Source organism: Bufo gargarizans, chromosome 9, assembly GCF_014858855.1.
Source record: "Bufo gargarizans isolate SCDJY-AF-19 chromosome 9, ASM1485885v1, whole genome shotgun sequence".
NCBI lineage: Eukaryota > Metazoa > Chordata > Amphibia > Anura > Bufonidae > Bufo > Bufo gargarizans.
The window spans coordinates 756,901-779,136 of NC_058088.1; the positions used below are offsets into that span (position 1 = coordinate 756,901).

Below are 22,236 nucleotides of genomic sequence, written 5' to 3' on the forward strand. Positions count from 1 at the left end.
AGCCTTCTACAAGATCATTAATAAATATATTAAAGAGAATAGGGCCAAATACTGACCCCTGAGGTACCCCACTAGTGACAGTGACCCGATCAGAGTGTGTACCGTTGATAACCACCCTGGTACAGTGTCAAATGCTTTGGAGAAGTCCAGATATACGACATCCATTGATTCGCCGCTGGAAAGTCTAGAACTTACCTCCTCATAGAAACTGATTAAATTAGTTTGGCATGATGCCATGCTGATTATATATAGTTATTTGCTTATTTCCGTTGAGATGCTCTAAGATAGCATCTCTTAGAAAACCTTCAAACTGTTTACCCACAACAGATGTTAAACTTACCGGCCTATAATTCCCAGGCTCTGTTTTTGGACCCTTTTTGAATATTGGCACCAGCTTTGCAATGCGCCAATCCTGTGGGACATTCCCTGTCAGTACAGAGTCTGCAAATATCAGAAATAAAGGTCTGGCTATGACATTACTTAATTCCCTTAGGATACGGGGGTGTATGCCATTCTGTCCTGGCGATTTATCTATTTTAATATTTTTAAGTCGCTGTTGTACGTCTTCCTGGGTCAGACAGGACACTTTTAATGGGGAATTAATTTTTGCATTCTGCATGTCATCTGACAGTTTATTTAAAAAATATTTAACAGCTTTGCTTTATCCTGGTCGCTCTCTGCGACTCCCCCCCTCATTACTCTTTAAAGGACCGACACCTTCAGATTTATGCTTTTTAACATTTATATAATTTAAAAACAATTTAGGGTTAGTTTTACTCTCTTTGGCAATTAATCTCTCAGTCTCTAGTTTGGCCGCGTTTATTTGTTTTTTACATGTTCTATTTTTTTCCTTATAGTTTTTCAGTGCTTCTGTGCTACCTTCCTGTTTTAGTGATTTATATGCTTTCTTTTTATCGTTTATTGCTTTCTTTACAGTTCTATTTATCCACATAGATTTTTTTTTTGTTCCTTAACCTTTTATTCCCATACAGTATGTACCTCTCACTATGAGATTTTAGGATGCTTTTAAAGATATCCCATTTTGTGGCTGTATTTTTATTTTTGAGGACTTTGTCCCAGTTAGTTAGGCCTATGGCCTCTCTTAGTTGGCTAAATTTAGCTTTTTTGAAGTTTGGTATTTTTGGTCCTCTTTTGAATAATAATTGGAAGGTTATTACTTTATGGTCACTATTTCCCAGGTGTCCCCCAACCTGCGCATCTGTTGTTCTGTCAGGCTTATTGGTTAATACTAAGTCCAGTATGGCCGTCCTCTAGTCGGGTCCTGAACCAGTTGGGGGAGGTAATTGTCTTTGGTTATTGCCAAGAACCTGTTTCCTTTATGAGATTTACAAGTTTCAGTATCCCAGTCTATATCTGGGTAGTTGAAGTCCCCCATAATAACCACCTCATTATGATTTGCCGCCTTGTCTATCTCGTTTAGTAGTAGATTTTCTGTGGACTCTGGTATATTAGGTGGTTTATAGTAAACTCCTATTAGTAATTTATTATTGTTTTTAGCTCCATGTATCTCTACCCACAGTGACTCCACATGTTCATGTCCCTCACTTATGTCTTCACGAAGTGCGGGCTTTATACAAGACTTTTGTCACGGATGGTGTACAGGAAACAAGACAATGCAACATGCATATAATGTCACGGACGGTGTACAGGAAACAAGACAGTGCAACATGCATATATGACTCACTGGATCCAAAGCTAAGGAACCAAAAGGGAGACCCCTGCACAAGAGCTGGCACTTTCCCTGGCTGCTCAGCCTATGCAAAAATCCCAAAGGTGGATGGTAGCATATCCACGTACCTCGACTATCTAACACCTGAACACCCTACAATAGTGAGGGGAAATGACCACCGGCTCCCTACACCAGACACGGAGGGAGTCAGGGTCACCTGGGATCCAGCAAACAGAAAATAACAGATAAATGTACAGCACTTAACTTAGTAGCAGACTGGGAAATAGGATCAGCATGCACACACACTCCAGGAAGAAGTATAAGCCGCCCAGTAATGCATTATGGGGAGGAATTTAAAGGGAAGCAATCAGTCCAACTACATGACAGCTGAGAGAGGCTAACGAGATGATGAACTGAAGACCACAACATAGAAAACTCAAGGAGGAGGTTCTGAAAGGCTTCTGTCAGAGCTTCTCAGCTGTCTGGTTGTGACACTTTACATAAAGGCAGACCTCTCCCCCTCTCCGGTTTTGACGATCCTTTATAAACAGACTGTAACCTTGTACATTAACTGTCCAGTCATAGCTATCATCCAGCCATGTCTCAGTTATTCCCACTATGTCATAGTTCTCCTCACACATCACTAATTCCAGCTCCCCAGTTTTATTAGTCAGGCTTCTGGCATTAGTATACATACATTTGAGAGGTTTATGTATATTATTTACCCTACACCTTTCCTTCTGAACTGTTTGAGTCCCTTCTTCCATTCATCCCCCAGTCCAACTACCTTGCCCCCGGTTTCTATCTGCACTATCTTTCCCTCCTATAATGCAATTTCACTCCCCCCAGTCCCTAGTTTAAACACTCCTCCAACCTTCTAGCCATCTTTTTCCCCAACACAGCTGCCCCTTCTCCATCGAGGTGCAGCCCATCCCTACGATAGAGCCTGTAGCCGATAGAGAAGTCGGCCCAGTTCTCCAGGAACCCAAACCCCTCCTTCCTACACCAGTTCTTGAGCCACTTGTTAATCTCCCTAATCTCCTGCTGCCTTTCTTGTGTGGCCCATGGTACAGGCAGTATAAAAATACTACCTTTGAGGTCCTTGCCCTAAGCTTTTGACCTAAATCCCTGAAATCATGTTTAAGGACTCTCCACCTACCTCTAACTTTGTCATTGGTTCCGATATAGACCATGACCGCTGGATTTTTTCCAGCCCCTCCCAGTAATCTGTCAACCCGATCCGCGATGTGTCGAACTCTAGTGCCAGGAAGACAGCACACTGTTCGGTGATCACGGTCTTTGTGACAGATTGCCCTATCTGTTCCCCTAATAATGGAGTCTCCCTCTACTAGTACCTGTCTGGCCTGCCCTGCTCTCCTGGTTCCCTGCTTACTGGAGCTGACATTCCCCTGACTGGCAGAGGAAGTGTCCGGCTGCAGCAGTGCTGTCACTAGACTGACATTCCTTTCATCTGCCAAACGTGCAAATTTGTTGGGGGGTTTCAGATCAGGGCTAGCCTCCCTGGCACTCTTCCCTCTACCCCACTTTCTAACTGTTACCCAGCTAGCTTCCTCACTTTCCTCAGCCTCCTCTCTGTCACCCGACCCCTCATCTACCCCAAAGAGTGCTTGCTCGGTGGGAAGCAAACTCTTTTGCAAATTGTCAATGCATCTCAGTGTTGCAACTTGCCCGTTTAGAGACTCAATTTGCCATTTCAAACAGGTAATTTGCTCACATCTTGAACAAAGATATACACCCTCGAACGGCTGTTCCAGGACTGCATACATCATGCAAGATGTGCACTGGACTGCGTTGTCAATTGTGCAACACATACTAAATGGGGATTACACCACAAAAGCGAAAAATACAATATAATGTATAAATAAGAAACTGGCTAATTGCAGTCCATCACTGAAGTCCCTGAATCTAAAGTCACTTAATCTTAAGTCGCACACTTAGACAACCACACACTTAATCAACCATGCGTCACGGTCAAACTCGCATTATATATCTGCTTATATTAATAGAAATGAAGCTCACTACAACACCTGGTTTATTTTCCCTCTGGATTCAAAACATTGATGTTGAAATGTTCTCTGGATTGTTGCCCACTGCCTGGTCATATATAAATACAGAGGAACATAGTACAGATTACTGGGGCAAAGGATGGCACTAGATATTGCTTCGACACTTCTCCTGGTTACAGGAGTCACTCTCCTAATTTATCTCATAAAATGGTGGGGAATTGTCAAACTTAAAAACCTGCCCCCAGGACCTACACCTCTACCAGGATTGGGGAATATCCTTCAGATCAGCACCTCAGAACTACCACAGTCTTTAGTCAAGGTATGTAAACTTACTTGAAATGTTACCCTTACTAGGACCCTGATTCCATAGTAATTCTCACTATAAATCTGTTTCCAAAAAAGCTCCCAAGCCAGGGTGATCCAGTAGGAGACATAGGAAAGCCTTAGGGGATTGATATCTCTCACACAGGATTTTTTATGACAATCTGTCTGCAATTTTGATGTTAAAAAAGACAGTCTTCTCATCTCAGACCTGTAATATTCTTGTTTCTATACCTCCCCAGCTAAGTGAGAAATATGGACCTGTCTATACCCTCTACATGGCGAACCTGCGGATTATAGTATTGATTGGGTACGATGCTGTGAAGGAAGCATTGGTGGACCGCAGTGATGCGTTTAGTAATAGGGGAGACAGCGGAGTAACAGAGCTTTTATCTCAGCATTTTGGTAAGCAGATATAGCAAATTACTAAAATACCAAATACGTATTTTCTTAGATTTTCAGCTGAATTTCTTTTATACTGCTCTACACAAACAATTTTGTCTGGTAACACCTGTAATGTTTAACACATGGGACATGATTTAATGTGGTTCGGGAGCCACATGTGGCTTGCAACCCCCTTCTGTGTGGCTCACAATGAGTGTCCTGAAATATGAACATTTGTACTGGCAACTAACATTGTTACAAACCCATCTATGGTGATTAGGATTAGGGTACCAATATATATCCCTACATCACTGAAAAAGTACCCCATAAAATGGAACTTTTATATCTTGTAAAAATATTTAAAAAATGTCCTATAGTGGTTTAAAAAAATAGAAAGTGATACATATTTAAAAAAAATAGAAAGTGATACACTCAAGACAGTGGTTATAGGTCACGTACAATGACATAGGTTGCCCCAGTGGGCACTTACCCATTCTTTCTATAAATCACTCAGGATGCAAATTTTTAGGCTGTTGGGCTGGTATTACCTTGTGACTCCCAAGATATTTAATGTTTTCTAGATTCACCGGTATCTGGAAAGTAGTCCGTTTTTAGTTTTCCATCTTTTTTTTATATCCACAGTTGCAAGAATTCTAGTTGATTATGGTTACTATCAGTAAAATCAATGGCAATAGAGTCAGCTATCTAGCCTTACAGAGCAAGTCTCTGCACTTTCCTAGAGCACCCGTCCTAAAAAGAGAGATCCCACTCAGTGGTCTTGTTATACCCTTCGTATCTCTATACTACACATATCAGCCAGAGTGTTTTTATGCGGACACAAGCGACAGGTGTAAAGTGTTTATAGGGGACTATTAAGCACAGGGATAGGTATACAGGTATCGGACAATAGCCCCCTTCAATTATGAAGTATAGGGATACAGAGTAAAGTTCTCAACAGTCAAGAGGCAAACAGCCAGGAAGTTGAGGGCTTCAACAATATCTAGTATTCCCAGACACTGACAGATAATATATAGGGGCAATTGTTCGCTGCAATAGTGTATCCAAACTAATACGTTTCTGTTATGTCCCCTGGACACTCTGTGTCTCTCAGGTGCTGCTGGCAATGCTGCCAGTATCTGCTCAGCAAGTTACGCACACAGGCCGATGTACTACTTAACCAGAGCAAGGTTTATTACTCAGAACATTATGGCATTCTTACATGGAGGAGTCTTATTCCAACAGCTTCTGTCCTTATCAGATGTAATCCCTTCTCAGCCTCATGTGTCTGCTTCCAGTTCCCCTCACACACACTGTCTGACTTCCTGGTACAGCTCCTCCTCCCCCATCATGCATCAGGAGAAAAAAGGGTAAAGGTCACAGTGATCTATCACAACATCACACCTCCTTTCCTCCCCAAAAAAAAAAAAAACATAACAAGAGAACAAAATGCTGAACACATAACATAACAAGGCAAGCGAGATCAGTTCAGCAAGTAGTATCTCCAATTCAGTTCTGCGATTTCCGCAGCACTTCATGAGCCCTTTGTCTCTGTTCCCTGACCTCCAATGTGTCCCGTAAGATTTCAGCACTTTGCCAGCGAGGCGTTTGACGTCTTTGACGGGTAGACCTACGCAGAGGTACAGCACCGGGAGGAATAAAGTCAGTCAAAGGTACTGGAGATGTCAGTGGGCGTCCCACAGACAAATCAGTCTCTGTAACTTCAGGCACATGTCCGGGCTCCTCAGGAATATGGTCAGCAACCGGTTCAGGGTTTGGGTGTAAACTTGTGGGATCATGCCAGACACCATGCCATATGTCACCAGCAGAGTTCAGAGTAGACTCTGGTGGGTGGTCAGAAAGAAGGGTCGGTTTTGTCACTAGTGGCCGGCAAATGCGTTTCCTCAATTGTGAAAGGTGTCGCCGAACACAAATGCCTTCCTCCAGGCGGACAAGGTACATTCTTCTGCCAAGAGTTCCATCAATAACGCCAGGAAGCCAAGGAGGCAAAGCTCTGTAATTCTGAGACCATACAAGATCACCGGCACGGAATCCCAGACGGCCCGGCGGAGGAGGTGTTGGTGACTGCTCCTGCGGACGAACTAAATCAAGTTTGGTGCGGAGATGCCTGCCAAACATAAGAAAAGCCGGTGACAGCCCAGTAGTAGCGTGTTTCGTGTTACGGTACATGATCAAGAATTCCAGCAGCTTCTCTTCTGACAGTCCAACCTGGTCCAGAGTGGACAGTAAGTGCTTCTTAAATGACTGCACAAATCGTTCTGCCAGCCCATTTGAAGCTGGATGATAAGGAGCTGTTTTGTAGTGTTGGACACCCAAACCACTAAGGAAGGATTGAAACTCATGCGATGTAAATTGAGTTCCATTGTCGGAGACTATGGCTGTAGGCAAGCCAAATTGAGCAAAGAGCTTCCTTAAGACTAGAATGGTAGCAGCTGAGGTAATAGAAGGCATTTGAAAAACCTCCGGCCATTTTGAATGTGCATCTACCACGATCAAATACATTTTACCCTGGATGGGGCCAGCAAAATCAAGATGGAGTCTGGACCACGGTTCTGTTGGCCATGGCCAAGGTTGCAGGGTTCCTCTCTTTTGGGGTCGCTGGGCTTGACAGCACCCAGGACATTGAGCAACATAATCTTCAATTGCTGTATCCATTTGTGGCCACCAAACATAGCTCCGGGCCCGCTGCTTCATGCGCACCACACCAGGATGGCCTTCATGCAGTATCCTTAGCATGGTTGATTGCAAGTACTGGGGTACAATCACCTCTATTGCCCCATTGTAGGCAACCAGCATTAGTCACAAGCTCACATTTTCTGGCAAAGTACGGACGAAAGTCACCTGAAACACTCCCTGGCCATCCAGTCTGAACATAAGAGAATATCTGAGACAGGAAAGGATCTGTGGCTGTATGTCTGGCAATCAGGGAGGTGGACATGCAAGATTGTGGCCTGTGTACTTCCACTACACGTACCTCTCTTAGTGGGTGGTCATCTCTTAGTGGCAATCTGGAAAATGCATCTGCATTGCCATGGGTATCATGGGAGCGGTATCTGATCGAATAAGCATAAGCTCCTAAAAATAAAGCGTACCTTTGTAAGCGAGATGCGGTTGTTGTAGAAATTCCTTTCTGAGGGTTCAGTATTGACAACAGAGGTTTGTGGTCAGTGATAAGTGTGAACTCCCGACCATAGACGTACGCGTGAAATTTTTTTGTGGCCCATACAATGGCCAAAGCTTCCTTGTCAATCTGGGAGTAGTTTTGTTCTGCTGAGGTTAAAGACCTGGAGGCAAAAGAAATGGGGCGCTCCGTGCCATCCGGCATGACATGGGAAAGCACTGCACCCAGTCCATAAGGCGAGGCATCACAAGCCAGGATGACGGGTTTCTTTAAATCATAGTGGACCAGAACTCGAGAAGACAGAATGAGTTCTTTAGAAAGCCGAAAAGCTTCTTCACATTTGTCTGTCCATATCCATTTAGCTCTTGCATCCAGTAAGCGATGTAATGGGTAGAGCTGGTGCGCTAGGTTCGGCAAGAAACGGTGGTAGTAATTTAGGAGGCCAAGGTAGGACCTGAGCTGGGTGACATTCCGGGGGGTAGGGGCATGGGTAAGGGCTTTAACCTTTTCTTCAGTAGTGTGTAACCCATGACGGTCCACCGTGTGGGCACAAAACTCCAGTTGAGACTTGAGAAATTCGCATTTTGACAGATTGACACGTAAACCATACTTTTGGAGTCTCCCTAGCACAGCTTCAACATTCTTTCTGTGTTCTTCATCAGTGGGACCAGTGATGAGCATGTCATCCAGTAGACATTGGGTGAAAGGTATTCCTGCCAGTACCTCATCCATGATCCGCTGCCAGATGGCTGGAGCTGGGGCTATGCCAAAAACCATGCGGTTATACTGGAATAATCCTTTATGAGTGTTAATGGTCAACAGATGGCGTGAATCTGGGTGTACTTGCAGTTGCAGGTAAGCTTGCTTTAAGTCTATTTTTGTAAACTTTTGCCCCCCAGCCAGTGAGCCAAATAAATCTTCAAGTCGAGGCAATGGGTATTGATCCACAAGAAGTTGGTTGTTCAGAGCTACCCTGAAATCACCACAAATCCTAATGTCTCCATTCTTTTTCTTGACAGGCACAATTGGTGATGCCCATTCACTTCTATCCACTTTCGTTATGATCTTTTCAGCCAATAGGTGGTCCAGCTCTGCTTCCACTTTTTTTCCGCAAGGCAAAAGGTACTGATCTTGCCTTACAAAAACGAGGTGTAGCACCAGGCTTCAAGAGGAGGTGGGCCATCTTTCCTTTTACGGTGCCCAAAGAGTCCTCAAAAACCTCTTTAAAACGTGACTTCAGGGATTCCACCCAATGGTCTACTTTAGAAAGCAATGTACATTGGCCAATGGTAAAAGGAGGCATGCCCAGGGCTTTGATCCAGTCCCTTCCATACAGCGGAGGACCTCCATTCCTTACAACATAAAGGCGTAGACTTTGACTGTGGTTGCCTAATGTAACAAGGGGCTTTACATAACCCAAGGGCTGTAGTAGTTCCTTGCTGTAGGTTTGTAGCGTGAGCTTTGTAGGTTTTAGCGGCAGGGACAGACCCGATGCCTTTAAATCAGTCCATGAAATGACAGACACAGCTGCCCCTGTATCAACATCCATGGAGACAGGACAGCCATTGAGTGTGACATCCACTTTAATCGCCGGAGTACTCCCAGCTACTCGAAACAGTCCAACATGCTGGACACATGTCTCCTCATCAGAGCTAAAACCGTTATTGTCCATATCCACACGGAATGTCTGTTTACGTCTATCTTTAGTGGTAGTGTTCGGGGAGCGAGAGCTGCGGCAAACGCGCCCAATATGACCAGTCTTCCCACAGCGAAAACAAACGACATCCTTGAACTTGCAAGCAGGCGCACTGTGAGTAGTGTTACCACAACGGTAGCAAGTCGGGGTCCCAGAGACAGAAGAATTAGGGTGGCGAGGTTTAAGCTGAGTGGCAGGGGACGGGCGTCTCGAGCGTTGAGTGATAGCAGTGTGGAATATTTCCTCACCCTGGCTTGCAGGAGTTGTAGGTGGTGCCTTCAGTAGGGTGGCGTCCCGTGTTGCCAACTCCATGACCGTAGCAAGGTCAGTGGCTTTCGTCAGAGTCAAGTCGGGTTCTGTGAGTAAACGTTTCTGTATGGCTGGGTCGCAGAGTCCCATGACGAACATGTCACGGAGAGCCGTCTGTAGGTAGTCTCCAAACTGACAAGTGGCAGCCAGTTTACGTAAAGCAATGATATATGTCTTTATATCCTCCCCGGCCTGCTGCCTTCTACCGTAGAATTTAAACCGCTCCGCGATTTCCAACGGCTTCGGGTTGTAGTGTGTATGTAGCGTCTGAATTAACTCAGGCAGGGACTTAGAGGCTGGCTTGTCTGGAGAAACAAGGTCTCTGAGGGTTCCATATGCAGCTTGACCCAATGCAGTGAGAAAAACTGCACTTCTCTTTTCAACAGTCACATTATTCGCTTCCATATACTGTTCCAGCCTCTCCACCCAGGAGATCCATGACTCAGCTGCAGGATCAAATGGTTGAATAAACCCTATGAAGGCCATGTGTGCTAAAATCCACAATCCTCGTCGCCACTGTTATGTCCCCTGGACACTCTGTGTCTCTCAGGTGCTGCTGGCAATGCTGCCAGTATCTGCTCAACAAGTTACGCACACAGGCCGATGTACTACTTAACCAGAGCAAGGTTTATTACTCAGAACATTATGGCATTCTTACATGGAGGAGTCTTATTCCAACAGCTTCTGTCCTTATCAGATGTAATCCCTTCTCAGCCTCATGTGTCTGCTTCCAGTTCCCCTCACACACACTGTCTGACTTCCTGGTACAGCTCCTCCTCCCCCATCATGCATCAGGAGAAAAAAAGGGTAAAGGTCACAGTGATCTATCACAACATCACAGTTTCAAGTTATAGCCTGGGAGATAATATCTCTTAGGCTTCTCCCTATACCAGTATATCTGAAACACAATGTTCCAAATGGAGGATTAGTAGAAATAACTAATACTCTAGCCGCAGAGCCCAGCCGCACCTTATTGTAACACTTTTTCTTTTCTTTCCGGTTGATAACCTCTTAAAATTAAGACAAATAAAAGTTATGTTTTAAATTAGACCACAAACGGGAATCTATTAGTGTTACGCTATTAAATTGAAATAACTGGTTAGTCTTTGTTACAGGTCTATCTCTTATACAGGCATAAGCTGCATCCATGATGCATAGACTAGTCTGCTTCCTCCTGTCACTCATTTCTGGTCTCAACGCCACTGGGATATTTGACTTTGGATGCCCTAGCTAGTACCTGTGGTGTTGTACCCTTGTTACTATTACCAATCACCTCCACCATCTAACTAGTTGCTTGCATAATTAATGCTGGCTTTGTTTCCATCAGCAGCTTCTCAGCTCACTCTTCCATCCCCTGCCTGCTAATCACCATGTAGCTTACCTGTACTACTCTTCATGCTGCCTTTCTATGTTCTCCCTGGGCTCTTTACAGCTAAATGTCCTTATGCAAACCAGATCAAGTGACCCAGAAGGTCTTTGCACAGACACATAATATCCATCAGTAATGGTACAATTGATCTGTAGATATCAGTATATTTACAGTGCATACATTTATATTACAGTGCAATACATACTAAAGTGCATTGTAGCATCATACAGAGAGATCCACCTACAATGTCCATCACATCCTGTACCCGGGTATATGACTCCAAACCTGTTTCAGACTACTGCAACATTATTGACATTTGACAGCTATGGCCATGGCTCACACTATGGAAGATACTATATTTCTGTTTTATGAACAAAGCAGCCATGTTTTTTATAATCCCGGACAATCTCTTTAAATGAGGTTTTAACGTTACTACAAGTTATCTACTTTCCACTGGATAGGGATAAAATGATCTGTGGAAGTCTGACTGCTAGGACCTTTTTCATCCCAATAATGAGGGTTCCATTCACACATCCTAATGGATGAGCCATTTACCTATGTACCCTGCCACCCCATTAATTCTCTATGGGACTGCCAGAGGTTGAACAGTAGTGTTGAGCGCGAATATTCGAATTGTGAATTTTTTTCTCGAATATCGCAATTTCGAGATTTCGCGAATATTTAGAATATCGTTCTATATATTCGCGAATTCGAATATTCGTTTTTTTTTTTATTTTTTATTGTTATATTTTTTTCTTTCCCACTTCTCTAAAGTTGTTCTTACCTGTCCTTTGGATTCCTGGCATCCTGGCTGCTCCAGTCAGTGGCGTTTTCAACTTACTGCTATTATCCATATTAGCTAAATTACAATCTAATCTATATGTGTATTTTACGAAATTTCGCAAAAGCCGAAATTGCGATGCGAGTAATATAACACGAAATAATCGCATGAAGTTAGCACAGCTATATTCCATATTAGGCTAGAATATGGAATATAGCAGTGCTAAGTTGAAATCTTCATGCGATTATTTCGTATTATATTACTCGCATCGCAATTTCGGCTTTTGCAAATGTTCTTAATATTGCTCTAACTTCGTCTTTTAGAATATTACGAATATTCTAAAAGACGAAGTTAGAGCAATATTACGAAATTTCGTAAAATACACATAGATTGTATTTAAGCTAATATACTGCTATAGTAATATTTTTTAATAGTGTACATATTTTACAAAACTTAAGTTCAGAAGAGGCAAAAAAAATTTAGAGGAAAAAAAAGGGATTATAGCACTATATTAGCTAAATTACAATCTATATGTGTATTTTATGAAATTTCGTAATATTGCTCTAACTTTTTCTTTTAGTATTTTCGTAATATTCTAAGAGACGAAGTTATAGCAATATCACGAAATTTCGTAAAATACACATATTAGCCTAGCCATAGTCAATTAGCATAGGAACGTTGCCTTATACTATCAAGATAAATAATCGCAATACGCGAAAAATAAATCGCATATTTTTCGCGATAATTGGAATAATTACGAATATTCGATTTTGACGAATATAACACGAATATTCATTCGAATATTCGCGAAATATCGCGAAATCGAATATGGCACCTCCCGCTCATCACTATTGAACAGCACTGCTCTTGGCTATCTCTGACAGTCCCAGAGTTTACCGAATAAATGGAGCAGCAGTGTGTACGGTTGACTGTCTACTCCATTAGGATAGAAGAATAGAAACTCCATTCTCTGGATTGGCGGTCATCACAATGGTCAAATCCCCACCAACCAGTTATCAGTTCTTCACTGAATAAGGGAGAATTTGTTGCGACAGGAATACCCTTTTATATGCATGCTTGAACTTACAGGGGTCATTGCAAGCAATGGAGAAAGATGAAAAATTATTCGTCGATTTTCGCTGTCAACTTTGAGAAATTTTGGAATGGGAAAGAGGGGCATTGAAGAAAGAATTCAAGAAGAAGCCCAACGTCTTGCTGAAAAATTTATGAAGGATAAAGGTTAATTCCAAAATTATTTGTCTCATAAGTTCAGGCCACCATACATATTAGTTTTCTGTTGGACAACAGCCATCTCTTCTCTACTGAAATTCATATTTTCTGCCAGTGTGGAATAAATGATCGAGAGTGTTGAAAATGACATGCTTAATCTTTCAAGGCATGTGATTTGAAAATTGCCCTAAATACATTGGATCAGTGACTGAGCCGCTGAAATCAGGGGGTACAGCCAATTTTAATCTGATATGTTTGGTCAGCTATAGCGAGATTGTCATATACACCACACCATACTGTGTGGTAATCCTTACCATAATCCATATTTCCCCAGTGCTTGAAATACATCATATAGTTAAAGTAATGACTGTCTGTAACCATGCGGTCACATATCTTTAAATTTACTAACAGATACTCCCTTTGACCCAACATATATATTACGACTCGCTGTTTCCAATGTAATTTGCTCCGTCGTGTTTGGTGAAAGATTTGACTATGAAGACCACAAATTCTTGACTCTCTTGTCATCTCTTCATGATCTTATGGAGCTGTTCAACAGCCGTTCAGGCCAGGTATGTATTACGAAATGTCTAAATGTTATGTACATTAAATGTTATTAACATAAATTCAGAACTATTATAGGATTTTACTACTACTGATAACTTTAGCCTGTATGGTCGAAAATTAAACAGCTTGGTGTGTCCAATATGTATGTTCAGAAACACTTTGCACACTTTGGCTTCCATCAGATTTGTTCATATTGGCACAAAACTGGAACAGAACAGCCTTTGAATAAGTCTTAATATCTTTGCCGATAGCCTACTGTTTTGTGTCCACAGTTATTATGCCGACAGCAACATAGGTGTAGGTTGCAGAAGTAGCAGTCAGTGTCAGACTAGGGTTTCTTGGGCCTATCGGAGGAAATTATTATTGGGGCCTAACACCATATTGTCAGTAAAGTCTAATAGGTTTAGATTCAAAGAAGTAGACCTCAGTAGCATGCATGTGGCACAAAAGGTCTCTCAAATTTTTTTTTTCTGCTGGACCTTTGGAGCCCACTATGTTATCAAAGCCTGGGACCATTGGAGGATCCTTTGGTATTCTGGTAGACCAGTATAACAATGGCAACAGTCACAGAAAGGTTAAAGTGTTAACCCAAACAATAAATAAATCTTATAAACAACACATGGAAGGTGAGGGGCCCTGTTACAAATTTTCCACTGGGGTCCAACAGCTTCAAGTTACACCTCAATTAGCAGACCTTAGTGTAATAATGGTTGCAAACTAAAAATTAGCCCCTTACAGCTTGATACTGCACACCTCCTCATATTGGTTGCCATTTTCTTGCTAACATTTTAGTATCTTAGAAAAAAGTAGGGAGTATGACTGCAGGATCAGACAACACAGGTTTTGTTTGTAGTCTGTAACCATGGAAGCACAAAAGTCAGCACAACAGCTGTTGACTATATGCAAAGTTAGAAATATTTTCCAGGCATTGCAGCATTATTTTGCACATGTGGGCATACAGTATTCTGTAAGTATATAGTATAATGAATATGGGGACATATGGCAACATACAGAAGAATATTGATGCCGTTTTTTTTTCTCTATGACTTTTTCTCTCAATCAGCTTTTCAACTTGCTCCCAAAAATAATGCCCTACATTCCTGGTCCTCACCTGAAGCTCTTTAAAATTATGGACAAAGTCAAACATTTTATAAAAAATATGGTGAAAACCCACCGTGAGACTATGGATGAGAACTGCCCTCGTGATTTCATAGACTGCTTCCTCATAAAGATGGAGGAGGTGAGTTTATATATAGTTAAAACAATGGAAGCTTTTGAGGGTAACACATTTTCGGGTACCCATAGCAGCCAAAATTCAAGTATTGTTGAAAAAAAGATATTTAAAGCATTCATTTTATTTAGTAATTATACAAATAGAAAGGGTGTGCAGGTATTTGGTAATACTTGAACATTAAAATAACGATGCATTCTGATTTTTTCTTTAGGAAAAAAAAAATCCAGACACCGAATTTCATGACAAGAACCTAGAGGGGACAATATTAGACTTATTCTTAGCTGGATCAGAGACTACAAGTTTGACACTGAGATATAGCTTTCTTATACTCATGAAATATCCGGAAATACAGGGTGATCAATTTGATGCATTTTTGTATGTTTGTTAATGACACAATACACACAGGGATTCAGCTATATGGGATGTAGAAATAGTAGTTGCCCTTAGATCCAAGGAGGTGGTCCGTGGGTGACCTTAGAGATTTCAGATTTAGTGAATGGCCTTCAAATGATACCACTATCCCTATCTATCTAAATTGCCCAATGTTATTGGTTCCTCTTTTGCTAAAAATGGTATTATAGATATATTCCTCTCACCCTTTCCACCAGCGCTCAAGTTTCGTAAACACAACACTCCCCAACACAAACTTTATCCAGAAGCAATGAATCAGTTTTAACAGGATTCACAATAGTGGGTTTCAGCAATTTTTGAGTTGCCTATATACTGTAAATCTATAGAGCCTTCTGCAAGCCTCATTATAGGGAAAAGAGGGTAATCAGGCTAATTAGAACTAGGACAGACCATTGGATCTTTTTCCCAAGTAATGGAAAGCCTAGACTTGACTCTGGCTCATTCACATGTAGATATAGAGCTCTAGGAGTATTGTGTGCCGTCATACAGTGTTTCTGTTTGCATTGAGGAAGTTATCTCTGCATATGGTATTCTATGGAACATGGCAAGATTGTTTTTACACAAATTCCATATAAATGAAAAAATAAACCTCTGCATGTCCCCATGTGGAATCTGAACTGAAGGATCTGGAGCTACATTAGGCTCCTACTGATTTTTATGGGTGTCGTGTTATGGATCATTATGCTCATTATTTTGGTTGTAACTGCACTATGTATTCCATAATAAGACAATGCTAGACTAAAAAAAGTTTTTTTGCTCTGACTTTGTTACTTTTAGAGAAGATCCACAGAGAGATTGATATAGTAATCGGCAAAGATCGCTGTCCATCAATGGAGGACAAGAGTAAAATGCCGTACACAGAAGCTGTAGTGCATGAGATCCAGAGATTTGCAGATATTGCTCCTACAGCAGTCCCTCATTCTGTCAGCAAGAACACAACCTTCAGAGGATTTGACATTCCAAAGGTAACTGGAAGAATAAAGCTTGTTCTTGTAGAGGCCACCAAGTTGGCATAGAGAGTCTAATAAGCCAGGAAGTGCACTCTAGGTAAGAGGAAATGTAAATAAGCTCTTTGAAGAGCAAAAACTATCTAGTGTAATTGATTAAATGAATATCCTTTAAAACAAAACCAAAATCTTTTCCATAAGAAAAAGACAGAACTCCACAGACAGATCTATTTTTACCCCTTATCGGTGAAGGCCAGGGTACTGGTTTGGCTGGGTGAAATGCCTTATTCAAACCTTTGACTACTCTTGTATTAAAAAGCATGTACGCTTCATGGCTAAACAGGCAACACTACCTACAAAGGGTAATAGAAGATCTGCTAATCTTCTCAAAGTGTCTTAGTTCAATTCTTCTTATAAACTACCAACCAGGCTCAACTTTTAACACTTAAGATTTTCTAGAGCTAAATATATCTTATATTTACTTTCAGGGAACCCTGGTACTTCCAGTCCTGACCTCTGTCTTGAAAGACCCCAAACAATTCAAGAACCCAAATGAATTTTATCCTGGACACTTTCTCAGTGAGAATGGTTGCTTTAAGAAAAATGATGCATTTATGCCATTTTCTACAGGTAAGACATCATAAGCTTCATATTAATCTGGGTTTGCTATTGGAAAATATGTTGAGGACAAACAGTATATGGTGTGAACATAAGCTGTGTTTAGGAAGAACAAACCTTTTTTTTTTTTTTTTTTTTTAAATGTCTTTATTGATTTTCTCTGAAACAAAGCAATATACAAATATATATAAAAAAAGGGAGAAACACAATGCGTATACATATTACATCTTCAAGTGTGTGATCTAAATGGTATACATATTGGTGGGCTTCTGGCATGGCTCATTGGCCTGCCGGTCCGATCAGCATATAAGAAACCCCCAGAATGGATACACATCTCCCTCCTTCCATAGCAGACAAACCCTATTGGTCTTATTCCATACTTTCTGTATCATTGAACTTATAGGGCAGGTATACTCACAACGACCTAAAAGTCCGGTCTCCAATGTACTAAATATGTTCAGTATAGGACACTTCTGTTGCTTAGTGAGATAAGATATCAGGAAACCATCCCCCGCATTGATACACCATTGTAGTTGATAGCACAGGTAATACCCTTGAAAATATGGAAGGCCAAGGCCGCCCTCAATTTCAGCCAAACACAGGTATCATAACTTGATGCAAACCCTTTTCCTGCCCCATATCAGATCGTTGATCAGTCTACCAATCCAGTTGAAAAGGCCATCCTCGATCCATATGGGGCAGGGGCCGATCACATACAGTATCCAGGGCAGCAGAATCATTTTAATCAATGCGATTCTGTTAATCTGGGAGAGGGAGAGTTTCTGCCAAACCCTAACCCTCTCCTTTACTTTATTACCATAGGAATGATATTTAATTTATTATAGTCCCTCACTGAGCTACCAATCTTTATCCCTAAATATTCCAAATGGTCCAGTGGAGATATTACTTTTACCCTTAGCTCGTTTTGTGGGGGTGCGCGATTTAGAGGAAAGAGGACAGATTTGGACCAGTTTATCTCGTACCCGGCCACCTGGCCGAACTGTCTATAATTTGCATAACACGTGGAACATTTCTCCACCCATCATTTAAATAAAGCAATACATCGTCCGCATATAGACTGATCTCGTCCCCCACCCCCCTTCCTCCGAATCCCACAATTCTCTCATCTGCTCTAATCCTACAGGCCAGGGGCTCCATGAAAATTGCGAAAAGCAATGGAGAGAGTGGGCAGCCCTGCCGGGTACCACGCTGCAGGCAGATGGCAGGGGAGATCACCCCATTGATGTTAATTCTGGCCACTGGGCCGTTGTATAGCATTCGGACCCATCCAATAAAATTTTCCCCCAAGTTCATTTTGTACATGGTCTGCCAGAGAAAAGACCACTCCACCCTGTCGAAGTCCTTAGCAGCATCCAAGGACAGGATGGAACGGTCCCCCACCTGCACATTCAAAAGGGTACGCCGTATATTTGTCTGAATTTGTCGCCCGGGGATAAACCCCGTCTGATCTGTATGTACTAGCCCCATTATTACCTTTTTTAATCTGTTTTCGAGAACTTTGGCGACTATCTTATAATCCAAGTTGAGTAATGATATAGGTCGATAGGCCTCTACTTTATTTCCATCCTTCCCTTTCTTCAAGATCAGTGTAATAGTTGCCTTCATTAAGGACGGGGGCAATTTCCCAATGGTATAAGATTCATTCAGTACCTCTAGTAACCCGGGTAAGAGGGTCCCCGCGTGGCTCTTATATATGCCAAACGGAAGCCCATCCAACCCAGGAACCGGAGATCCCTGAATTCCCGCTATGACCTCTTGCAGCTTTCCTAACAGAATAGGGGAGTTCAGGGAAGCTGAGTCCGATTCAGACAGTACTGGAATCCTGATTAGTTGCAAAAAGTCTTCTATAAGGATCTCTGAATCGTCTGATTCAGAACGATATAGGTTATTAAAATATTTTACGAATTCTCCCTCAATCTCCACTGCTCTGTCTAGTTTACGGCTATCACAGGTTTGGATTTGTCTGATCTTTTGAGGGGCCTTTTGGTTGGCTAATATAGAAGCCAGCAATTTGCCTGGGGTCCCTGCCTCACAAAAATGATCATATCCTTGAAAGAACAGTTTGTTCTGTGCCTTTTTCGTCATATAGTTTATATAGTGGTCATTAGCTGTTTTGAGCTTACCCCGCGTATCCGCGTCATTGTTCATTCTAATCATACCTTCTAAATCTTTAACATTTTCTTGCAATCTTTTTTACTCTTTAAAAAACTCTGTTCTTTTTACTTTAATTATGCTATAATATAGTGGTATGCCTTCATAGCGTCCCACACAAAGTGGATGTGCGTTGTGCCAACATTTTCTCGCCAAAATAGGGAAAGTTCCTTATTTATCCTCTCTTGATCTTTTATAATAGTTAACCAGTGTGCATTCAATCTGAAAGATCTAACAGTGGCAATTTGTCCTCCTATCTTGATGGTTAATAAAATAGGTGAGTGGTCTGAGACTCTGTGGATCTCATATTTCATTTTTAGAGTTAGGGCAATCATCTCACTGTTAGCCAGGGCAATGTCAATTCTGGACATGGCGCTGTATGTCTTGCTAAAACATGAGAACACCTGTTTGTTGCCATACAGCGCCCGCCAGATGTTCATTAGCCCTGTTTCCTCACAAAACCCTCGGAGTAGTAAATATTTTCCCTGATTATATTTTACAGCGTTAGATATTCTATCCAATTCGGGGTCCAGCACACAATTAAAGTCCCCGGATACTAACACCGGGCACCGCTCTCTACTATAGACGAACGTGGCCAAGTGGTTCAAAGCTGTCATGGCAAATGGAGGAGGGATGTACACGAAGGCCAATATACAATTTTGTCCATTCCATCGACCATAGAGAAAGATGTATCTACCGTCTGCATCAATCCGCTGTTCCAAGGGAACATAATAAACATTTTTGTGGACATATACACTGATCCCACGGGAGTATGACGAGAAGCTGGAGTGGAACTGATGGCCCGCCCATTTTTTTGTTAAATAATCGGGCATCTCCGGTGCTGCGTGTGTTTCCAATAGTGCTACTATTGCGGGGAGGTGTCGGGAGATCAAATCTAAGACTACAACCTGTTTTATTCTATCCCTGAGCCCGCGTACATTCCATGTTAAGACTTTGTCATTCATTACGCATTATAGCTATGGTAAAGTCGTCCGCCGCCCCCTTAATGACAACCGTGGCCATGCCCAAACCCAACCCATCCCACCCCCCTATTCCCCCAACCTGGTTCACTGGTGAGTATCACCCTGTCAACCTCTTACATTACGCCCACCCGCCTTTTTTCAAGAGGGGGGATTTCGTTAGCCATTTTTTTATTCCAATTTTATATTTTTAGTTCTTTTAAACATATGTATTTGACATGTATTTGTACTGGGCTGCAGTAAAATTGATATCCAATATGCGTCTAATATACCTCCAGCCACATAATCACTTGTTCTTTTCTGTACATTGAATGAATAATTTTTGCGGCCCGTACTACCGTACACTGGCCTGCATTAAAATTGTTACCCAATGAACGTCTAATATACCTCCAGCCACATAATCACTTGATGTTTTCTGTCTGGTGAATGAATAATTTTTGGGGCCTGTAGTCAACTAACCTGCAGTAAAATTTATATTCATCGACCATCTAATATACCTTCAGCCACATAACCACTTGATCTTTTATGTACGTTGATTGCATAATTTTTGGGGCCTGCAATCTAACTGGCCAACAGTAATATTGTTATACGGTGACCCCCTAATGTACCTCCAGCTACATAATTAATCACTTGATGTTTTCTGTCCGGTGAATGCCTAATGTTGAGGCCTGTGCTCCACTGGCCTGCAGTAAAATGTATATCCAATGACTGTCTAATATACCTCCAGCCACATAATCACTTGATGTTTTCTGTCTGGTGAATGAATAATTTTGGGGGCCTGTAGTCCAATGGCTTGCATTGAAATGAGATCCATCGACGCTCTAATATACCTCCAGCCACATAATCACTTGATCTTTTCTGTACGGTGAATGCATAATTTTTGGGGCCTGTAATCTAGCTGGCCAACAGTAAAATTGTTATACGGTGACCGCCTAATGTACCCCCAGCCACATTATCAAGTGTTCTTTTTTGTACGGTGAATGAATAATTTTTGGGGCCTGTACTCCACTGGACTGCAGTAAAATGAATATCCATTGACCGTCTAATATACCTGCAGCCACATAATCACTTGATGTTTTCTGTCCGGCGAATGCCTAATGTTTGGGGCCTGTACTCCCGTGGTCTAAAAACATGTTTCTAGGCTCCAGCAGGGCACATTTTTGACGATTTCCCTTTAAGATGCATAAAAATGGCTCTGATTAAAATACATATTTTTTGTGGGAATTTTTGCCATTGATCCCCCACTGGTATGTCACTGTCCATGTTTGTGCACTTCTAGTAAGACCTGAAGTTTTTTTAGGTTTGCCTGCCATTAAAGTGATTGGGGCCCACTGCGAACTTGCGGCAAACATTTGATCGCGTTCCTTGTGCTTTGTGGTAGCAAATCGCTTTAACCTAAAATAGTGTAAATAACCAAAGAAAAATCATACTTACCTCCTCCATTTGCTTGGGATGGGCCATCCACTGCCATCTTGATTGAAGATCTCAGCCGAAAATCCTGTCCGTTAGATCTTCAAGCAAGATTTGTCGCGAGCAAATGGAGACGGTAGGTTTGATTACTTTTTTTTATGTTAATTTAACACTGTTTTTACACTCAGATGCAGCGATCATGTATGCATGTGGCAACTGAGAGGTACAATGATGGGGAGCGATGCAATTGCAGCTCACTGTCATTGCACCCGCTACTTGAAAAATGCGCTTCTTGATGAAGTAATTCGTCACAAAGAAATTTTTTGGGTAAAGTTCGGTGAAGCAGCCGAATTGAATTTACTTAAAATTTGCTAATCTCTAGTCATGACAATCCCTTTCATAAATAATAAAGACAATAGGTAGATAGATGTTAACTATCTGCTTATAGAAGGTCTCTTTTATATAGACTTTTGGAAATCGTCACACAATACTAATGTGACAGAGCTAAATTTGCGCTTAAACTCTTTAGTGCAATTTTATAATTTATTGATAGTAACTAGTCAGGTTTAACTGCAATTCTTTGGAAAACTACCTGTAACAAGCAGAGACTTTATGGCAAATTAAGTGACAATTTCAACCTTGTTGCTTGGATGATCCTGTTTTCTCAGGCAAACGTGTGTGTATGGGAGAAGGCCTGGCTCGCATGGAAATCTTCCTGTTTCTAACCACCACGTTTGCCTGAGAAAACAGAATCATCCAAGCAACAAGTTGTGCCCACAGTATAGTTAGTGGCAAGAAACTTGAAAACAAAAAATACTCACTTCACTTATGGCACCTTTGTTGGAACACTTGATTCTCATTGGAGGCAGCAGGACCTAATGTTCCCAGTGGGATCATGTGATATCACAACATTAGAAGTGCCAGGTCCTTCTGCCTCCAGTGCAGAACAAG

At 41.8% G+C, this 22,236-nt stretch overlaps 1 pseudogene; it reads left to right on the top strand.

Annotated features, from left to right (window-relative positions):
- Positions 1–3,856: 3,856 nt before the first annotated feature.
- On the top strand, positions 3,857–22,027 carry LOC122946511 (annotated as a pseudogene).
- The last annotated feature ends 209 nt before the right edge of the window (positions 22,028–22,236 follow it).